Genomic DNA, 9030 nt, shown 5'->3' with positions numbered 1-9030 from the left:
GTAGCCACTGGCAGCAAGATGCAAAGTCAAGGACATCAGAAATCTCTAAAATAAGACTCTCAGGTTGGCCAACACGTAATATTGATTATTGTAGGGGCTACATGTTGTAAATAAAAATGCATGGCATAGAGCTGCATGACGAGTTACTGAACAACAGTGCATCACAGAGCTATTTTCTTTTGATGTCATTCAGAAAAAGTTATTGGACAAAAGAATTATAACATGATTTCTGTAGTTGCTCTCTCAGAGCGTGACCTGGAAACATCCCCAGATCCACTCTGTTTGGCTGCTTCTCTTTGATTTCAAGAAATATATTTTCATCAAAATGAAAAAAATATCCAAACAACTGCTGCACAGAACGTTAAATCAATAGAGTGTTTTCCTGACTCGGAGCCTGGTGGATAACTGTACCACTCGCAAAGCTTAGCACTGAGATTTGCCTCTGTCTCACTGGTTGCCACAAAATGGAGTACAGTCAAAGTCAGGTGGCATGATTGTTTCTGGAGAGATACAGCATGTGCTGTATGACAGGCAGAGAATAAAACTAATAAGTGGTTTGGTTTCAGGGTAAATGAGATTAGCATAAATTTATTTTCCTCTAGAAAGAAAAATACTCTTCATCTGTCCTTTAAAAAAATATATATCTGTTTTTTATTTGTTTTCATATTTTTTGTGTTACAGGCATGACTTAAACCAGTCTCAGCTGATGCAGACACAAACCCATTCTTTCTGTTACTGTACAGCTCAGCCTTGTTTGCTATCTGCCCCAAAGTCCCTCAGCAATGCAGCCCACAGTTGTATAGAAATACATATTTTTTTCTTCTTGTTTTCAATTTGCCACCTGGACTGTTTCTTAATGCAAAGTCCAGTTCTGCACGGACTGAGAGGAGCATCATGGAGAGATGGTGTTCAGATCATCAGGGGCAGTTGCAGAGGACTCGGCAGGGCGAACGGAGGCCGTACAACCAGCATTTGTTCTTCTGTTTTCTAAGAACATTTGACTCTAAGGTCCTTTTTTAATTTCTGGAAGGCAGCAAGAGATTACTGTATATTAATAGGCTTAAATACATAGATTCATTAAACAAACAAAAGGAGATGGACAGAGGTAGAAAGCTTTAGAAATTTCATTTTAATTTGTCTTTGGCATAAATTCTGCTAATAGCAATTTTATCTGCCTATAGTTATGCCATTTAATTATCCAGTAGCCACTCTTATGACTCAGACCACAAATACAGAAGTTCAGGACTAAGAAAGATTTAATTCCTTGCAATGTTTGTTCCTAGCTGCTTATCTACTAATTCCAGCTCTAAATGGACCATATATGCTCATTTTGAAGAAATATTTTTTAAATTATTTTTGAAGTGCCTTAATAAAATATTTATGTAGTCTCACTTGTGAGGAGAACTTTGAAGATAGTGAATATTATAGTTATATTTGCCACAGCAGAAAAACAATTTTATAGGCCATCATAGTCTTGGATTAATCATATAGAAGCAGGGAAAATGAAAAACAAAAAGGCACAGATCACATAGTTCCCTTGCTATGTAATATCAGTTTATGGGATTTTATTTCTTTAGCCTCCAGTAGATGGCAATCCAGTACTTGGCCAATAAAACTATCATGTGAAGAAACTCCTCTTTATACAAGTCCACAGGGTCTTTAATTATATATTGTAAGTGCAACTTTGGACTGAAAACATCATCCCAGTGAATCATTTAACTGATGTTATGTTACATTGCTGGCCAGCTCAGGACAACACCAGCACAAATTTGACTTGAGAAGTGTGTGGGGGAAATGTCAGCAAATTGGAAGATCTCTCCATCTTTAAGGGATGATGGCTGTTTTAGTGATGACAGTTGCTTAAACTGATGTATTTAGAAGCCTTTGGAGGTAAATAAATAAATAAATAAATAAATATATAAATTTTAGTGTCTACTTGCTTGGAATTTCAGTTGTTCTTAATGTGGTGCAAATCCATTTCTTGTGTTTAAAAATAAAATAAATAAATAAAATGCACAAAACTGCCTGAATATTCTCCCTTCTGTTTGACCTTCTTTCAGACCATGGCTATATGTCCTATGTGCCTGTGATCTTCTGCATAGTACCATTGCTCTGGGACCATTTCTGGGACTGTCACTGTAAGATCCAAGCCACAAAATACCCCAGGTTTGGTGGAGCCCCTGCCTCAGCTGGTAGCCTGGACACTCACCTCACTGCCCAGATCACCAGAGCCTTCAGCTGAGCTTGGGCTTTGTGAGAGTGGTGGTGTCCTCCTGCAGAGCTGGGTGGGAGGAGGTGAGCGGGTATGTGTGTGAAAAAGCATAACAAGTCAGTAAGCTGCAAAGGAAAGGGAAGACAGCAAGGGACATATGATAGAAGGGACATCTTTGAAGCATGAGGACTTATTTTCTTAGCTTTCTCCAGGCAATCGGTTGGATACGTCTCCCACCCCCCAGTTAAAGTGAAGTGCGTTAAAGGAAAGCACAGTTACCAGTCCCAATTCCTAATATGCTATTTCCTCTTCAAAGGTCATTTTTGCAACAATGATTTGATAAGACACGCCATTAGTTTCTATCTTAGTTTTGCAAGAAGGATTCTTAGTACTACCAAGACGAAACATATTCCATTCCAAGACAGATTTGCCAAATAAATTATGCTTTTAAAACTTTCATTTTACTTGATGGTTTGATCCTTTTCCTCCCCTGTTCTCACCTTTACAAGCTTCCTTCATGTCAGGTGAGAACTAGAGCAGGTCACTCATAAGCCATGTCCCAGGCTCCAAGAAGTCTTGGGCTCCATAGTAAGTCCCTGCTCAGGCATCTGACGAATTTTCTTTGTGAGGGAGGGGGAAGGAAAGCTCTGTTCTGTTTTTGCTGGGAAAGTTCTCAAGAGTGATATCCTGATTTCCAATAAAATCACTGCACCACTTGGTTTGATAACAGATGGATTGTATTCCTTACCAACACCTGGCTAGCATTAGCCAAGTAATAAAAACGTACTCTACAACAGATCAACTCTATATTGTTTTTCAGCATACAGACACAGAAGGAAGTTACAGCAAATGTGCCTGTAAATACAAATAGAGACTCAAGTCCATTTTTCTTATATTTAATAATCTTGCTCACCCACATAGGTTTTATTCATTGTTCCATTTATACATTTAGTGTGAAGTTTTGTATCTTCTAAAAGTGTGGATTGATAGATGCAAAAAGGGCCTTTGGGCATATATTTGACATCTCCATAACAGAGATGAATGGCAGCAGCACTTGCAGAGCCATTTCCATTTTCAGAGCCTCATGCTAGCATCAGTTACTGTTTGTATTCTACTTTGGATCGAATTGGAGCTGGAGGCTAACTTTAGACCTGCATGGGATGCAGATAACAGGCACTAAGTGAGTTTCTATGTGAATTTCCTTCAGAGGTACTCATACCATATATTGGTTAATTGCCTCATGAGCAACCAGTGTGGGGCTGCTAATTTTGTGTGATCTCATCTTTATTTATTTATTTATTTATTTATTTTAAGCCCTCAGTTCTTTAGAGGTAGTTAACATGATGGCAATGACAAACCTTGTATCTGCTACTTTCTTTAAAAATCAAGCCAGCAAGCAGAAAGTACGCATCTGGAAAAATTAACAACCTATTTTGTATTCCCATTCCTCTGTGTGAGAAAGGATGAATCAGACACTGTTGTGATTTAGAGCTAGTGACAGCCTGCTCAAAAGAGCACAGAAATAAAGAATGGCTTGCCATGCTAAAAGTCGAGCAAGTTCTCTTGTTTCTTTTATATTGTACTCTCCAATACTTCCTCTGGTAGTCTCTGCTTCTTCAACAAATGCTGACAAAGAATTTAGATTGTAGGGAGAAAAGTGAAATACAAATATTTTCAATTAAAGCTAACTAAAGATGATTTCAGATCTGATCAATTCTACCAGAGTTTAACAAGTACTTCCTGGCTTGATAACTAAAGCAAATGAAGATCTGGCAAACATACTCAATTGCAGAATCCAAACTTCTAACAGAAATACTTAATAAAAATTCAAACAAACAAACATTTTTGTCCTTTGGCATAATCAAACTTATTTTGCCACCACAATTTGCCAATGGGATCGTTTCCTACACTGTGTTTTGCAGAAGTGCTGCAAATCTATAAACTCTACTGAAACAAGTGAAAAGTAGTTGCATGTTTTCATTATCTCTGAAAAACTAGACCACTGGTGTCTTGTCCAGTAGTAATTGTCCTGAGCCATGTGATGACTGTTTTGGGGATTAATGGCCAGGATTTCTCACAAGTGTTTAGAAATAAACTGGAACTTTTTGTTTGTTTTCTCCTTAATTTCTTCACATATTTTTAAGTTCCTCTTTGAAAAATGTGGTTTAGAACTGATTCATTAGATTGATGGACAGACGTCTAACATACAACAAACACACTTCTGAGACCCTCTACATTCCCAGAAGGTAGCAATGCTGCTCTAAGTTTTATGACATTTTTCAGCTTCCCACTACTTTCTTTATCCATCCCTTCCTTCTCTCCCAGCAATCCTCACCACCATCTCAGCTGTTCTGGGTGAATCCTCCTCCTATCTTCCTAATAAGGCCAGAGTAAACAATCACCAGGAATATTCCTTACTCTGTTTTATGCTTGGGCTGCCCAGGAAGATGTCAGAGTTGTGTGATTCAGCTGCAGCTGAAGAGGGCATGAAGGAAGAGCAGAGACAGAGCTCGTTGGCATCATTCTCCCCAGCTGTGGTGGTTTTAGCCAGCTGGGCAGCTGAGCTCCACCACAACCACTCTCTCACTCCCTCTCCTCAAAGGGAAAGGGAGGGAAAATATTATTGAAAGGGCTCAAGGGTTGAGATAAGTATGGAGAGATCACTCAACAAATATCATCACAGACAAAACTGACTCAGCATAGGGAGATGAATAAAATTTATTACGTATTATTAACAAGTGAGATCAGTGAGAAACAAACAAAGAAACCAAAAACACCTTGCCCCCATCTACCCTCTTCCACCTCCTTCCCCTGAGCAGCACAGGGAAACAGGGCACGGGGGCTGCGGTCAGTCTCTAGCACTTTGTCTCTGCTGCTCCTTCACAGTCCCTCCCACGGGATGCCGTCCTTCCCCAGCTGAGCCTGCGGGGGCTGTCCACAGGCAGCAGCTCTCCAAGCACTGCTCCCACACGGCTCTGTACCACGGGGTCCATCCATCCCCCACGGGTGGGTGGCAGCTCCCCCCAGACTCCCTGCTCCTGCATGGGCTCCTCTCCATGGGCTGCAGCTCTGGCCCGGGGCCTGCTCCTGCGGGGGCTCTCCATGGGCCGCAGCCTCCTCCAGGCCACATCCACCTGCTCCACCGGGGGCTCCTCCACCCATGGGGGGGCTGCAGCGTGGAGATCTGCTCCATGTGGGACCCATGGGCTGCAGGGGGACAGCCTGCTCCACCAGGGGCCTCTGCCTGCACAGCCCACAGGGGAACTGCTGCTGCCTGCCTGCAGCACCTCCTGCCCTCCTGCTGCACTCAGATGGGGGTCTGCGGGGCTGCTTCTCACTTCGCATTCTCCTAGCTGCTGTTGTGCAGCAGTTTGTTTCTTCCTTTTCTGAAATCTGCTCTCATAGAGGCACAAACAACATCACTTACTGGCTTGGCTCTGGACAGCGGTGGGTCCCTTTGAAGCCGGCCCTTATCTGACACGGGGTAGCTTCTGAACTCGTCTCACAGAGGCCACCCCCGCAGCCCCCTGCTACCAAAACTTTGCCACGTAAACTCAGCACACCAGCAGAAGCAGGGCTGCACAGAGGTACAGAAGGAACACTGCAGGGAATGATAATGGAGGCAAAGGAGAAAAATGACAGAAAGCAAGTACTAGAAATAAATGCTTCCCACTCTAGCACTGTGCAAATCTCATACAAGCCACAGGGTGCAATCCAACAGAGCAGTGCAGTTTGCTCTAAATAAAATTTATCCAGATGCACTTCGTGTGTATCAAGAAGATGTTGCCTGAGGAACCCTACTGCTACCCCCTGTACCTGCTGGTCCTCCAGGGTCTCGTGTTGTTTGTGCCTCAGGACCAAATGCTCCTAGTAAAAGCAACATTACTCAGAATTAACAAGTGCATCTGTCCCAAATGCTTCTCTCACTTACCTGATTTAAATGAGTTTCTCCTCTGCAGATGGTACTTTGACTTCATAGAACTTTATAAAAGTGGTCAGCAAAATAGATACACCTGAAAAAATCTGCAAAGAGAGATAGCTACCAGCTTGGAAGGCCTCTGGCTGGCTCACTTGTCTTCTCACCCTGATTCCCATTTGAATGCGGTATTTTTTGTGAGGCAGGGACAAGGCATTCACCAAATCGCATCACAGCAGCTGCAGTTTCCCCATGACACTTCACACCTGTGGTGCTGTGCACCAGGGGTCAGAGGGCTGCACACACCTAAACAAGCACCGAATGATGAGCTGGAGAGCAGACCTTGGCAGGACCTTGTCCTTGACACTCTTGCCCACACGACACTAAGACGCTGCTTGCAAAAAGTGAGGCTGAATCTTGGCTTATTATCGATACAGACAAGCACAGATGAGTTTGTTGTTTTTTTTTTTTTTTTCCTGGGCATGAAACATCAGTAGTTGGGTTAAACACTGTGTGTTGCAAATGCTTGTCTGCTCCAGGGAAGGCCTGTCTTCACGCTGACAGGTATTAAGCAGGAGCTTGTGACATTGCTTGTAATGTTAACCTGTAAGAATCCTCCTAGACTCTTGTAGAAACCTCCCATATTCCTGAAGCAAGACTAAATCGATCAAATTGCTAAAATACACACACACACACACACACACACACACAAAAAAAAAAAAAAAAAAAAAAAAAAAAAAGAAGAAGAAGAAACAAACAAACAAACTTAAAGTTCTGGGCAGCCTGGAGTCATTCCACTGATTTTCGTGTGCCAAAAGGCAAATTTGACTCAGACATGCATGCATTTTAGAAAGCAGCCTGAAACCCTCTCCCGGTTTGTTATAAGGCTGTGGAGGAGAAAACTCAGACAGCAGCAATTGGTCCCAAGGGATGTTCTGAATCCAGCCCTAAGGGGCTAGGAAAGTCTCTCTTGAGGGGAAAAGGCTTAATGAATGGAGAGAGTCTCTTATTTAATTAGATGAGTGCTCATTTGTGTAACTGAATTAATCTAAGCCATTTTTCTGCTCTTCAGGAACCACACTGCTTCACATTCAAAGCACCTTCTATGATGTTCATACTTTGAAGTTGTAGAGTAAGAGATGGAAGAACTTCATGAAATAAACCAAATAGCACAAATACGTCCTACTGATCCTTATAAGACTATAAGCTGGAAACACTGCACAGGCCAGAATACAGTTTCAGTCAATCAGTGGACTCACCTTAACACAAACTGTGTTAAAACCCAAGCCTGAAACGGATACTGTTCAGTGCTTTAAGAAATTCCATAAGCAATGGATATGGACTAAATCTGATCTCTCCAAACCTGCTGTATTCTGCTACAAGGTGGAAAGCTGACTGCAATAACTGAGGCTTATGTCATGTTGGAAGTGCAAGTTTGAAGCCCACTCAAACAAACAAACAAACAAACAAACAAACCTCTTTGCACTTAAATATATATATATATATAAAATGAAGAAATGTCATTGTGTGGGAATGCCAAAATGACCACGCTGTAGTGGGGGTAAATGTTTCTCCATGGTGATTTCAATTCTCTGAAGGCTTCCTCCCCACTAGTCTTCTAGGCCTGCGAGTGGGTACGAGAAGGAATACACTATCTGAAATCTGAAACTTGAGAACGAGAGGCTTTAAAAAAAATTAGGACTAGTTAACAAAATAAAGAGATGTCTTATTATGAGGGCATGGGAACAGATGATAATTTTTAAAAAAGGCACGCCAAACAGTTCTTCTAGGCAGCCTTTGTATTTATTTATTTTTTTTTAAAGTTGAAAGACTAACTTACCATATGTGAGCTCCACTGCTTCTGGTCTCCTTTCCAGCATTCTCTCATACTGGAGAGAGAGGTGGCAATGAGCGAGTGCAGCCTGTGCTGCTCCAGAAAGGCAGCACACCTCTGTGTGGCAGGGGCTTACACGGGAACCTTCTGCTCAGGAATAAAGTTTCTTTTAGAGGTATTAGTTTTAGAGGTATAGTTTTTAGAGGTATAATTTTAACATGTTTCTTCTGTATCTCTTTTTTTTTCTTATGTAATGCTTCATTGTGAAGAGAGAATGTTTAGACCAAGAGGATAGGTACATATGTGCTGGGGGGTGGCTGTGGTTGTTTTTGGCAGTGGTCACGGTGGTTAGCACACATTTGGATCAAACTAGCAAAATGCTGAGAGCAACAGATAGGGGCTTTGTGTTTCAGCTGCTCCCAAAGCAATCCTGGACCATAGCAGTCTTGGAAGGGAAGCAGCACTCCTTCCAGCTGCAGAAATGGCAAGCGCTTTGGCTTTTCATGTCGTTCAGTGTTTGTTTTGTTTTTATTTCTATTTTGTTACTTGAGAGACTCTTGGAAACAGCCTGTCTTTGAGCCAGCTGCTGTCCCTAGAGGCTGTTTGAACGCTCTCCCCTAGCCAGCGGAGCAGTGCCCTCTGGTGCACAAGCACAGCAGTGGCCTGGTCCTCAGCTGAACCGAAGGATAAGAATAGAGGGAAAAAAAATTCAAAGTTCATCTTGACATTTTACTGCACGCTGCCTCATTCCCATCAACTGTTTGCAACGTGGTACAGTTCTGATGGGAGCGCTGCTTAAGGGGAACTGAAGATCCAGCTGCCTGGACCCAACCCAAAGGATGGATTTTTTTGTTTGTTTGTTTTGTCCTTTTGTCATTTCCACAGTTAGCAATGGCAAAAGTTAGCAGGCACAGTCCACCCTTGTCACTATGGGCAAAGATCCATACAGGATTAACTTCTAGGTATGGGTGCACTGTTGCCAAGTGGACTCCATATCACTGCTAGATTGCTAATTGTACCCATTAATTACTCTGCAAATTTAACTAGAGCAACAAAGGCCAACGCACT

At 42.2% G+C, this 9030-nt stretch overlaps 1 long non-coding RNA gene across 2 annotated transcripts; it reads right to left on the bottom strand.

Moving 5' to 3' along the window:
• Positions 1-335: 335 nt before the first annotated feature.
• On the bottom strand, positions 336-4630 carry LOC106016483 (uncharacterized). Of its 2 annotated transcripts, XR_001189258.5 has the most exons (4): positions 4548-4630; positions 2713-2832; positions 2210-2337; positions 336-1023 (listed from the first exon to the last, which is right to left on the bottom strand). It is a non-coding gene; the product is annotated as an uncharacterized lncRNA (long non-coding RNA). The 2 variants fall into 2 exon arrangements; XR_003496395.3 differs by having other exon boundaries at positions 2713-4596.
• Positions 4631-9030: the final 4400 nt, after the last annotated feature.

This window comes from Anas platyrhynchos, chromosome 3 (genome assembly GCF_047663525.1).
Source record: "Anas platyrhynchos isolate ZD024472 breed Pekin duck chromosome 3, IASCAAS_PekinDuck_T2T, whole genome shotgun sequence".
Taxonomy (NCBI): Eukaryota; Metazoa; Chordata; class Aves; order Anseriformes; family Anatidae; genus Anas; species Anas platyrhynchos.
This window is presented reverse-complemented; position numbering and strand designations above follow the sequence as displayed.